Here is a 14,625-nt window from a genome sequence, read left to right as displayed (position 1 = left end):
GCCCTGTCCAAAGGTGTTTGGCCAAACCATCTTAGTGCCATTCAAAAACGGGACGTTTGATCCATTGGTGCTTGAAAGCTGTTGACAGGCAAACAGGAGAGAAGCTAATGAACGCCATTGCAGCATCCATGCCACTCTTGGTTACAACCGTTCACATACAGTACACACGCACGCACACACACAGAGAAGTTTGTGTGTAAATGACATTGTGCAGCATTTGAGCATTTTGAGTATGTGTGCATGCACAGTGCTTATGGCCCAGAAGAGCAAGTCCAACATTAGTTGAACTCTCTTGAACTGTAGTGAGTGTACGTGTGTGAAATGAGATTCCACAAAGCACGTGTACAGTATATGACACAGATCCATTTAATCGTGAGCGGGCCGTTTGGCGCGTCGTGCTTTCCCGCGGCTACGGCCTTGGGACATGTATTCAGAGTCTTTCAGTGTCACTGCCATATAAATACTAAGTAGATTCAAACTATTATTTATTCGTTTTGTTTTCCATAACTGTTTGTGGAGGTGATTCTTATAGTCGTCAAGTGTATTATTATTTAAAGTACCATATGTATTAACATGCTATGGCTGGTGACCATACATACATCTCAAATATTAACATAGTTATTTTTGACTTTTTATTTTTTTTGTTTGTTTTGTATTTAGATTTTTAATCTCTTATTTGTATCATTATCTTGGTCTTGTTGAGACTGATGTTTTTTGTTTTTTAGTTGTTGTTTTTTTGGCTGTTGCTTTGGTGTATAGTAGGTAGCCGCCTGCATGGCTGAATGCTGCCATTAAATATGTAAGAATCGGAGCCAGTCACTCTCATATATAATACACAATCTCCATGCGTTTTTGAGGCAAGCCACCAGCCGAAACATAGGATCAGGGTCAGGGACGGCGAGGCTTTGTCTGCACCCGCTAGAGCAGACCTCCCTGCATGTTGGTTTCTGACAGCAATTCCAAGCCAAAGGTAGAAGAGCATCGTAATCGTAGTGATAACAATTTAAGCACGCACACACACACACACACACACACACACACACACACACACACACACACCTAGGCTAGAGAGGATGTAGACAAAGAGAGCTACAAATGTTTCGTCGTTGTCGGTTGGAAACCTTGTGTCCAAAACCTTTGTTGTTATTTTTAAAATGATTCAAAGTAGTGAAAATAACCGATCTACAGCCACACAATGCCTCGTGATGCGAGTCGTTGTTTTCACTACCTTTGTGCGACACTTTTGTATGATGGGTCTTCAACAGGGGGTCTGGCACCCCTAGGGGGTCCTCAGAGCTACTACAGGGGGTCCTCCAAATCTTTGAGTGATAGAAAGTTTTTTTTCTCCTCTTTTATATTTACCACTTGAACCCTAGTGTCCATATTCTGAGAACTCTACCCAAAAACAGTCGATCTACAAGCTCACAACGCCTCGCGCTGCAAGGGGTTGTGAGCTTGTAGATCGACTATTTTTTAGCAAAGAGCTTTGGTGTAGAGAGGAAAAAGAGCAGACTAAGTACAGAGAGAAAGGTCAAGTTTATTAAGTATTGACGGTTCAAGTGAAAACATAAATTTACATGAATCCAAAATACACTGATGATTGTGCTGTCAAACAATGGGTCCCTGCTTCATCTCTCTCTCAACTAAGGGGTCCCTGGCCTGAAAACATTGAAGACCCCTTGCTGTAGGGCTTTAATGACGAAGAAACTTGGAGATACAAGGTTTCTGCCTGACATTGACGATTTCTTCAGCTGCGTGCGGCTGCTGCCTGAAGGATGGGCTATATTTAGTTTAAGGACCTTTTCCACAATTATTGTCACTCAATGGAAAAAGAGGTTTCAACTAAATATAAATGAGCCTTTAGGCTAGGGCTGGGCGATATGGTCAAAATCAAATGTCACAATATTTATTACCAAATAGCTAGATTGTTGATAATATCACATTGTGACGATAATCTAAAAGTTAGTAAAGTCTTTCTTAACGTTTTCAAAATGGTGAAAATGGCAGATTTAAAAGCTCTCTTCACATGTTATGAGCTTGTACATAGGTAATCATATCACAATATTGATATAATATCGATATATATATTGCCCCAGCCCTACTTTAGACTCATCTCTTTCAACCAAATATTTATCTGAACCCATAGAGAACTTGGTAATTTCCCAGAGTGCTTTGAACACTGTACACGCTGCAGTATTAACGATTATGATGCCACCTTGATATTCCAAAAAAAGAAATATTTATGTAGTTTAAATGAAGACCTTTATACTGTTTTCTTTTCGCTGTCATTATGGGATGCCGAGACGCATTTTTTAATTTTATTTACATTTTTTCCATAACCTCGACAGCACCCGTTCTGTAACAAAGATTTACCGCTTGACTGTGCTTCTCGATTTTGTTTCAGTTTTATTTTATTATTGAAGAGCCGATGTCCTGTATTGACTGCAGGCTTACGTATATATTTGAAAAAGAAAAAAGGAATATTGTATGTTTAATAATAAATAAGAAAATGCAGAAAAAAGGACAAAAAAAGTGTAGAAGAAAAACATACAACTGAAAAAAGTGTAATTTATATTTTAGATTTGCATGCACGAGGCTGGGAAAGTCATATTTAGAATAACAAATGGCAGTGCCTTTTTTTGTACTCGAGACATTTACCCCAAATGTAAATGGTTTTATATGGACTTTAAAAAACTGTAATAATGTTACAAGATGCAACCAAGAACCTTGATGACAACACACGTTCAGAATTGTTTGGTTTCGGTGTAATCTTGTAGTAAAACTTCTTTCAGCCGCTGCCTTCAAGCTGGCAACATTTTGTTTTCTGTACTCTGTAGGTACTTCTTTACGCTGATATGAAGTTATGAATTATACTGGCCTGTACAAAAAAAAAAAAAGTTTGCCTGTGATTGTGAGAAAGAATGAGTGTTATGTGCATGCACACGGGTGCATTAGTGTTGTGTTCATGTGGGGGTTCTCATGTGTGTCTTCCTGTAATTTTGTCCATTGTACCACAATGCTGTGACTTGGTATGCCCTTTATCCATAAAAAAGGTTGTAACTCCTTTAGCGTGTGTGTGAATTATACCTTTTTTTTATGAAAAAAAAAAAAAAAAATCTGACAGATCCGTCTTGATCACATAGAGATAAAAATGTGTATCAATTTGCCTTTTATTGGAACAAAATCTATTGGAGTAATATAAAAAACATCTGCCTCCTGGTGGCGCTATAGCAGGCCGCTGTGAACCTGGGGCAGGCGGGGGATGGACGGACATGCGTGAAAACATAGTCTTGGGCCTAGGCCTGTCACAATTATTACATAATCGTCTAATCGCAATTATTTTGTCACAATCGCCATAATAATATAATATACATGTTGAATTTGTGAGCTTGTAGGTCGGCTATTTCCACTATCAATGTTCTTTTCTATACTCTATAACGTTGTAAACGCTGGACCCTGCCTACTATAAGGTCATATGAAGATCATGAAATGATCACACACATTCCATGATGCTAGAGGCAGGCTCTGGATTTGGCAGGAGTCTCCTGGATTTTTACTCCTGGATTTCTCCTGGATTTGGTATCAAACTCCCAAAATTCACCAGAACACTGGGGAAATTGCATCTACTATTCTCTGGGGGAGGACCCCCAGGCCCAGACCTCCCGCTTTAGGGGTGGGGGCAAGATCATACAGATATTCACTAAAGTAATGACTTAAAGATGAGAAGTCATTATCAAAGATGTCTTACTTTGCTTCAGTCATCAAATCTGTACACCTACATTTGACATAGTAAGTTGACATTGTACCCATGCTAGTAAAGCAAGTCTGATAAAAGTATCAAACATGCACAAAATTCAACAGAACACAGGAAAATATATATCTGTTAAGAAGTTTTGGGGGGAAGACCCCCAGACCCTGGTTGGGGAGTTCCGCGCAACCCCAGAAAAATAAATCTCCTGGATTCTGACTGTCCAATCTTGGCAACCCTGCACGGTGAGACATAATTATATAGCGGCCATGGTGGCTCACAGTGTAAAGATGTCATCAACATGTTCCCAAGGTCCGAGGTTCAAATCCTGCATTGTGAAGACTGATGTCCACGTTTGTCTTCAAAACAACCCAGGATCTCTGGACCAGAGATAAATGGTGTCTCTGGATGTTACATCACAGGTTTATTTACAGTTAGTTTTCGAAGGATTATATTTCAACCTTCTAAACATGCTTCGGAGTAGGGTTGTTCGATATGGCCAAAAAATAAAATCTCGATTATTTTCTCTGAAATCCCGATTTTCGATTTCGATTTCGATTTTTTGTTAAAAGAATAATACATTGTTTCAACTATTTTGTTTTCATTTAAAAAATGCAAGGAAATGATTTTTTTTTCATTATTGTTTCATTTTTTGATTTTTTTATATAGCCAAATAGCAAAATGCAATAAAACAATAAGGGTATTAATAATAATAACTTTAGTTGTGCAACAATCACATACAACTTAGCGTCCTTAGTGTTTCATTATCAATAGTGAGTGACAAAACAGCCAAAACAAGCCAGCTCTTGGAGGCTGGTGAGGCATTTTGGTAGGCATTTCGCCTACCAAAATGTAATTCCTGGCTACGCCCCTGCCCTGCACCACTCATGCACGGAGATGTTGACTGATTGTAAACGGAGGCGAAGCGCTTCGCTTCCCGACGCAAAATTAACACAGTGACAGGAACAGTAGGAGTAGACTACAGTCAGTAGGTGGGTAACACAGAATTAATAAGCTTCTTTCAAACTACAACAAGTAAGTAAGTTTACCAGCTCAGCAGCGTTTTGTTCTGTTTGCTGCTTGAACCATCGCGAGTGAGCGCAGTGCGGTGGTGGTCTGCTCAGTCTGACGTGCGCTAAACGCGCATCAAAGAAATTACACATCAGATAGAAAGTAGTATTAATTTGGTGTCGGACCTTGTCGTCCTGCTTTAGGAGGACGGGGCTGTGTACTTGCGCGTGCAAGGCTCCAATGAGTAAGAATTTCCCTAATTAAAGTGAAAATCGATTTTACGATTTCCATTTTTTTAAATCCTCCAAAGGAAAAAAACCGGGTTACGATTAAAAATCGATTAATCGAACAACCCTACTTCGGAGAGAATGTCCTTGGGACGATTTGAACAGTGTTCGAGTTATACTCCCAGAGCTATGGGGGCCCTACATGGGGGGGGGGTCATTCGCGCGCGTGCACGTCTCTGCGCGCGCGAAAATTGGCGGTTTTTCGCGGTTTTGATCGCGTTTTGATCGCATTTTATTCGGGTTTCCGCTGTTTTTTTTTTTGCTAAACAATCGGGAACGGCACACTACACTTTCCCTTTGCCCCTTTCCACATGCACCAGCCAGCAAGATAGTCTATATAGTTATAGTAGATGGAATTCTTGGTACCAACACTCCAACAGACGGACAACACCAGTATCATATAATCATTCAGTTCCAAAAGCTTTTCAGTTATCTACTTAATTTTACACCACTGTTCTACTACAGCAAGCATTATGGTATTGCTTCCCAAACGTTTTAGCCCGTGAACCAAGAGAAACTAAACCCAAACAAGTAGAAGTGAAAATAGCCGATCTACAAGCTCACAAGGAGTCGCTTCGCGCTGCGTTGTGAACTTCTAGATCTGCTATTTTCAGGACCCATACAATGTGTCCACAACGCTAGCCAAAACAGTGTTAGCTGTTAGCATCCATCATTACTCCATATAGCCACGACTCACTCACCAATTGTTGACTGAGTGACGATGAGACGAGCAGGACGATGTTTAATGCCTTTATAGCCTACATGGTCTTGTCTTGGTGTTCTGTTATATTCCTTTATGCCTGTGTTGTTAATTTCACCACGAGTCCATCAGGGCGCAAGATACGCACTGACGACAGAGTGGACGACCGTTAAAGGCTCGTCCTATGAAAGCCATTTCCTCTCTGCACAGAAGCGCATTTCAAAACAAGAGTCTTTATTTTATTTTTTTCATCTATACAATCGATCATTCAACATGTTTATTTTGAAATTGTCCTGGAAAATAGTAGCCAAATAGCACCTACATGCCACTGAGAGGTTACGTTTGTGTTGATGAGAGCCAGAGAGCGCAGGGGAGAAAAAAAAAAAAAAAACACTTGGGAAAAAAAAAGAGACCCCATAGGGGTTTTTGACTATGGGGTCCCAGACTTTATCTATGGGGGCTAAGCCCCCATTGGCCCCCACATAACTCGAACCCTGGATTTGAACCCACAACCTCTTGCTCACATACACAGTGTCTTATCGAGAATTTATCCCGGGTTTTCCATCTCTTCCAAGTGTTCTTCTGTTATTCTCCAAAATATGCTGCAGAGGGAAGGCTGGCTGGATTTGAACCCAGGAACTCTGGCTCACATTTGGCATTTCAACTCAGGGACAGGGAACCACCATGAAGCTCTCTGAAGTTTATCTTCTGTTGTAATTTGTTCTTCCGGTTGTCACTCTTCAAAAGGGGCCTTGGGATCATGTACAGATCAGCGTCAACTGTGTTTTCTGTTCCATCAGAGCAGAGGTGTCTTTACGGTGAGACAAACAGCAGGGAAACCATTAAACACAGAGGGTGGTAGCTGGCTGTGTGCGGGCCGCAGGTTCAAGCCACATACCGTACTTCCTGGGAGAGGAGAGCTTGTGTTGTTTCTGGACAATAAAGCTAAGTGTTTATGAAAAAGAAATCCATGGCCAGCTGAATTCTTGAGAGACTATATTTCCTGACTATATCTACTGCATTCTATCCTAGTCCTGTGTTCTATCCGTCTGTCATTCAATGTTATATGAGATACTTCAAAGATTTCCTATGGAAATAAGCTTAGTCTTTTCTAGGATCTCCTTTTGAACTGTACCGTCATGAAACTGTACCTTTTCCTATGCAAACTTCTAATATAGTCTTCAATCAATCAATCAATCAATCCATCCATACATCCATACATCCATCCATGATCCATCCATCCATCCATCCATCCATACATACATACATACATACATACATACATACATACATACATACATACATACTTACATACTTACATACATACTTACATACATACTTACATACATACCGGTACATACATACATACATACATAAATACATACATACATACATACATACATACATACATACCGGTACATACATACATACATACATAAATACATACATACATACATACATACATACATACATACCGGTACATACATACATACATACATACCGGTACATACATACATACATACATACATACATACATACATACATACATACATACATACATACATACATACATACATACTTACATACATACATACATACATACATACTTACATACATACCGGTACATACATACATACATACATAAATACATACATACATACATACATACATACATACATACCGGTACATACATACATACATACATACCGGTACATACATACATACATACATACATACATACATACATACATACATACATACATACATACTTACATACATACTTACATACATACTTACATACATACCGGTACATACATACATACATACATAAATACATACATACATACATACATACATACATACATACATACATACATACATACCGGTACATACATACATACATACATACATACATACATACATACATACCGGTACATACATACATACATACATACCGGTACATACATACATACATACATACATACATACATACATACATACATACATACATACATACATACATACATACATACATACCGGTACATACATACATACATACATAAATACATACATACATACATACATACATACATACATACCGGTACATACATACATACATACATACCGGTACATACATACATACATACATACATACATACATACATACATACATACATACATACATACTTACATACATACTTACATACATACTTACATACATACATACATACATACATACATACATACATACATACATACATACATACCGGTACATACATACATACATACATACATACATACATACATACATACATACATACTTACATACATACTTACATACATACTTACATACATACATACATACATACATACATACATACATACTTACATACATACCGGTACATACATACATACATACATAAATACATACATACATACATACATACATACATACATACCGGTACATACATACATACATACATACATACATACCGGTACATACATACATACATACATACATACATACATACATACAACATACCGGTACATACATACATACATACATACATACATACTTACATACATACATACATACATACATACATACATACATACATACATACATACATACATACATACATACATACATACATACATACATACATACTTACATACATACATACATACATACATACATACATACATACAGTACATGCAAACTCCACACAGAAAGGCCCTTTAGGGTATGGGCACTGACTTAAGTACAGTTCTTGCGTAAAAATACATAGTTCCACCTCTAAGAACAGAGATGCATCTTGAGGATATATCAAGTTGGTACCTGCCGTGAGTGCCGTCACACTGGCTCCATAAAAGCTCAGCATGTGTTCATTGTAGAATCAAGGCAAGCAGAGGGTGGGTGACGTGCGGTGGAATGGAATGTGATCATGATCCACATGTAAGGTTTTCAGCTGAGTCATTCCCCCTGGCCCTGCTGGCTGCTGCTGCACCCCACCATTATGTTCTGTACCCCTCAGAATGTCAGGTTTTCAGCTGAGTCATTCCCCCTGGCCCGCCTGCCTGCTGCTGCACCCCACCATTATGTTCTGTACCCTCAGAATGTCAGGTTTTCAGCTGAGTCATTCCCCCTGGCCCGCCTGCCTGCTGCTGCACCCCACCATTCTGTTCTGTAACCCTCAGAATGCTTACAGAACACAATGTAAAGTTCCACCAGCACATTCCTAAGTGGTGGAACACACGTTGTTTTACTTTTTTACTTTAGTACAGGGGTCTTCAACAGGGGGTCCGGGACCCCTAGGTGGTCCTCAGAGTTACTACAGGCCTACAGGGGGTCCTTCAATACAAACTTGTTTTTCCCCCTTTTTTATACAAACCACTTGAACCCTAACGCCCATATTCTGAGAACTTTAGCCAAAAATAGCAGATCTACAAGCTCACAACGCCTCGCAGGCGTTGTAGATCGGCTATTTTTGGCAAAGGTTTGGTGGAGAGGGGGGAAAGAGCTCACCAAGTACAGAGTGAAAGGTCAAGTTTATTAGGTATTGACGGTTCAAGTCGTTAAATATCTGAAAACACAAATTTACATGAATTCAAAATATACTGATGATTGTGCTGTCAAACGATTAAGGAATTCATGAACAGGTTGTGGGGGTCCCTGCTTCATCTCTCTCTCTCAACTAAGGGGTCCTTGGCCTGAAAACATTGAAGACTCCTGCTTTATTACAAGTATCAATACTGCAATGTAGAAATAGTCTACTCTGTTAGGGTACAGTCACATCAAAGTATGGTTGCCAGCTGATAAGTGGATTCTGACAATGTATATTTCAGTGGGAATGGAGGAATCCGCAAATGGCAGATTTCTCAAAAAAAAAAAAAATGATAATAATCTGCTTCATTCCCATTGAAATGCATTGGCAGAATCCGCTTATCAGCTGGAAACCATTTGTGTGTGACTGTTCCCTTTCAGGTAAAAGTCAGAAATTAAAAATGTACTTGAGTAAAGTATTGATATCAAAATGTACAAGTAGAAAGCATTCATTATGCAGAATATCCCATTTCCCATTTCACAAAACAGCCAAAATGTATAGCATATACCAGGACTGAAGTGGTTATGTATGTTTTGTAATAATAATCTAAATCTACAAAGTAACTAGTAACTAAAGTTGTCAAGTAATTCTAGCGAGTAAAAGTACAATATAAGTGAATGTACTTAGTTACTTTCCACCACTGGCCCTGCTACATCCCACCATTCTCTAACCCTCTGAATGGTGAACACAATGTAAAGTTCCACCAAATAATTCCTTCATTTTAGACCTCTGTGCTTCACGGTTTGTGAACGTAGTTATGCAATACAGTAAGCAGAGAACTGGGCAGTTGAGAGAATTTGGCAACGTTCAGGAGAAAGAACCGGCCCTGTTTTTTGGGGGGGGAGAACTGGGTACTACTTGGGGGGAAAACTTAAGTCAAAATGTTTTCTGTAGTCTCGCGTAGCCAGACTACAGAAAAAGATTCCACAATCTCTGAATGCTATATAGCAGGGGTCTTCAACAGGGGGTCCGCGACCCCTAGGGGGTCCGCGGAGGTACTGCAGGGGGTCCACGAAATTATTGCTTAAAAAAAAAAAAAAAAAAAAAGATTTCAAAAAATGTTTTTTTTTTTTTTTTTTTCATTTATGTTAAAAAATAAATCATAATTCTATCCATTTTGAATAGCTTGAATACATGATTACTATGCAATTGACAGATTGTTGATATTGACATCGGTTGTCAGTTAATAAGTAGTATGTTTAGAAATGGTAGTGGTACGGCCCACCCTGCTCGCTGTAACTTGTACATGTTTAAAATAAAAAATATGTCGTAGCCCCGACCCCCCCACCCTACGAGGTGGTAGGGGGTCCCTGCTCCATCTCCCCATCAGTTTGGGGGTCCCCGGCCTGAAAACGTTGAAGACCCCTGCTATATAGAGTCTGGAACTACACCTCCTGAAATCTGAGTATAAACAGAAACTGGCATTTCCGTTTACGAAAATATAGTTTAAAATATAATTTCTGCTAAGCAGCAAGCTAAACGTGCTTAGATGATTTGTATTTATATTAGGAGAAATGTGTTCGACTGTAAAAAACATCGAACACATTTCTTCACATCCGGTTTATCGCTTCTCACGGTGGATACTCACGATTAGAACTTCCGTCTCCCAGATTGTATGAAGGGAGCATTTGAAAACTGTGGAAGGAAACAGTCTGGCCACACGAGACTATGTTTTCTGTGAACATGCACTCAGCAGTCACTCACGAGAACGGTTGTCATACATGTATAGCTTTATTCGTTGTCCTTTGATAAAAAGTATTTGAAACGAACACGGTACAATACAATAGTGGTGTAGGGGGGCCAACAGCACTGACCACCCTTCTCAACAAGGCCACAGATAATAAGAGAAGACCGGTCTATTCTGCTATAACGCTCATCTTCTCCCCATCCGACACACGCACGCACACACACACACACACACACACACACACACACACACACACACACACACACACACACACACACACACAAATAACATACTGTACATACATAGACAGAACCCCCAGTGATAAATGAACTGTCCTCAGTGTTAATTTGTGTAAAAATGATAATAATTTCACCACCTTTACACATGTAAACCTTTGATGTGATGATTGTGATTCTGAAATGGAACCACATGGTCCCTAGAAAGGTCCATATATGGTTCCGTCTGTACCTTCTTTGACAAAGATATTACTGTGTATACAGAGGCTAAGACTTTCAGTCTGGGAGCACTATATTTAATTGAAATGTCAAAAAAAAGGTCAAATAATATGGATATAGCTACAAATCACCACACACACAAAACCTTTTCCACATTGACTACAGTACATGAATGGTATTCTTCCACTGACAACAGAAAGCAATGTGCACACAGTGGTTCTCAAACATATTTCATGTCAAGTATGTAAGTGGCCACGGACCCACATCTGAGAAGATTTTGTGCCAGGGACACATGAGTTGTGCTGTCACAATGTTTCAGAAATATTCCTCATTCCTCACATTTTCAAGAAGTTTTGAAAACAGCTGTTCTGCAAGCTCACAATGTGTCACCTTGCGGCGTGTAAATAGGCAAAGTATATATAGAGTTAATGTGGTTGAACTGATTTTGATGTCAAATAATTGTATTAGGGACCCCCTGGAACCCACTGAAGTCTGAGTCTGACTTTTCAAGAATATTGATTCATTTTCTAATTACTTAATTAGAGGAGCACAGTCCCCCACAGCCACAGGGCACATGAAATGGAATTAATTAACAGAATTAACATTCTGTTTTGGTCTATAACTTCGGACTTAAAGGGGAATACCACTCCCACTTGATTGTGGGGTTTGGGGGGGGGGGGGGCTTTTTTCTTATTTCCACACAACAACTCCAAAATGACATAGTTCAATGTTGAAAATGAGTGGTATTCCCCTTTAAGCACTTGAACCCCAGCATCCTTATTCGGAGGGGGGGGGGGGAATAAACAATCTACACTGACTGTGAGCTTATAGATCAGCTATTTTTGGCAAAGAGACTTGGTGGTGTAGACAGAACAAAGCGTTTTACCACGACTAGTGGGTTTAAGTGGTTAAGTGGAGAACAGAGCTTCAAGAGTTTTCCAGGACGCAAATGATATGTTGAGCTAGGAATGTAGGCCTACAGCAGAGCGGCCTTACAGTGGCATCAGTTCAGCAAAAGCTAAGCATTCAGCAAAGCTACCATTTCTCACACGCAGGTACAACACCGTAACGTAAAAAAACGTAAACATTATCACCATTATACCACCGGACATAACGCGTGTGCTTTATATATCTCTGCAGTGGTGGAAAAAGCACTCACATTTTTTTACTCAAGTAAAATTATCAATACTGCAGTACAGAAATAGCCTACTCTGTTAGGCTGCACCCACACCAAAGTACCTACCAGTAAGACTCCCTAATCGGGAGACCGTCAGGTCAGCAGTGTCCAATAACGTGTTTGAAAAAATCGTCCTGATGGTGGCGCTAAATGGGACAGATCCATGTTGATGACATGAGTCTACTCTAGACATACTGTGTACTGCTTTGCGTGATTTTAGGGCAAAATCTGTAGGAGCAGTGTCCAAAAAAATGTGTTTTGCAAAAATCGGTCTGATGGTGGTGCTAGAAGAGGGCCATGTGAGAAATGAGTGGTGTGTGCAAAGTTTGGCATGGATAGGGGCAACGGTGGCAGAGATGAGTAGGGGAATAGTGTAACGTGACATGACTGACTGACTGACTGACAGACTGACACACAGCCGGTGGAGGTTTTGATAGTAACTGCGAAAAAAAAGAAAAAAAAAACCTCTCCATTCTCATTGAAATGCATTGGCGGAATGGGGAATCCATTCTCATAGGTACTTTGGTGTGGGGTGCAGCCTTATAAGTAAAAGTCCCAGAATTCAAAATGTACTTAAATAAAAGTACAAAAGTATTGGCATGAAAATATACTTAAAGTACCAAAAGTAGTACAAAATGTTTGAAAATAGCAGATCTACAAGCTCACAACGCGTTGCCGCGATACGACGCGCTGTGAGCTTGTAGAATAGGGCTAAAGTGAATTAATGCATGTTTTATAATATAATAATTCATATCTGCAAAGTAACTAGTAACTAAAGTTTTCAAATAATTGTAGTGGAGTAAAATACAATATTTGGATTCGAGATGTAGTGGAGTAGAAGTAATTGGGAATACTCAAGTAAAGTACAAATACCTCAAAACTGTACTTTAAGTACAGTACAGTAAATTGTGGGAATAGCCGATCTACAAATGTGCCGCGTTGTGAGCTAAAAGCCAAACAGAAATGTAACTGTCAACTACAAAAACACAATTAAATCGTTAATCGCAATTATTTGAGTGATAATTAATTGTCATGTAAAATGTCATAATCGTGTAAACATGTGATTCCAAGTGTAAAAGACACACTTGCGTTTCAGAAGGGACAGGTAATTTCTCAGATACCACTTCTCATTTAATGTCATGGAACTTAATAGCTCTGCATGTTTTTGTGTGCGTATTTGATTTAAAATACACACACACACAAACACACACAGTCACACACAACAGCAGACATCACAGGTTCACTGGGACAAAGTCTGCACCGCGTCTGCTACAGCAAACAAAGCTGTGAATCAACACGGAACAGGACCGTCTCCAGCCTCCACCACGCTATCTGTGGAAAGTTCACATTCACCTTTTGAAGCAGACAATAATGGGCTCACAGTCAAGTCACACGACTGGATTATCCCAAAATGACTAGGCGATGATGACAAGTACAAAAACACACAGCTTTGCCATTGTGTGATAGCACAGAATATCGATATACGTATATAGAAAAAACAACATGTACACACAAGCATAATAGAGGGGAAAAAAAACATACGCACGCACATGCACGCACATACAAACACACGGGTTACATGGCAGCATAGATGAGGTAACCCCATACCGGTAGTCTCACGTAGCCAGACAACTATTCTACAATCTCCGAATGCTATATAGAGTATGGATGGAACTACACCTCCTGAAATCCGAGTAACAGAAGCTGCCATTTCCGTTCACAAAAATATATTTAAAAATATAATTTCTGATAAGCAGCAATATATCGTCACTGTCTGGCCAAAACCTCTTAACTCCATTTTTGAGGTTTTAGATTATTTGGCATAAATCAGGGCTATTGAACACCCTTTACAGCTGAGTGTTGGTTGAAATAACATTGAACCAATGGAAAGCTTGGGACAAAACCTCCTACCTCCACACTTTCTGCCAAACCAGCTAACTCCACCCGATTGGCCC

Source organism: Nannobrachium achirus (assembly GCF_963921795.1).
Source record: "Nannobrachium achirus genome assembly, chromosome: 7".
Lineage (NCBI taxonomy): Eukaryota > Metazoa > Chordata > Actinopteri > Myctophiformes > Myctophidae > Nannobrachium > Nannobrachium achirus.
The sequence above is the reverse complement of the archived record's forward strand: the minus strand, read 5'-3'. Positions refer to the sequence as shown.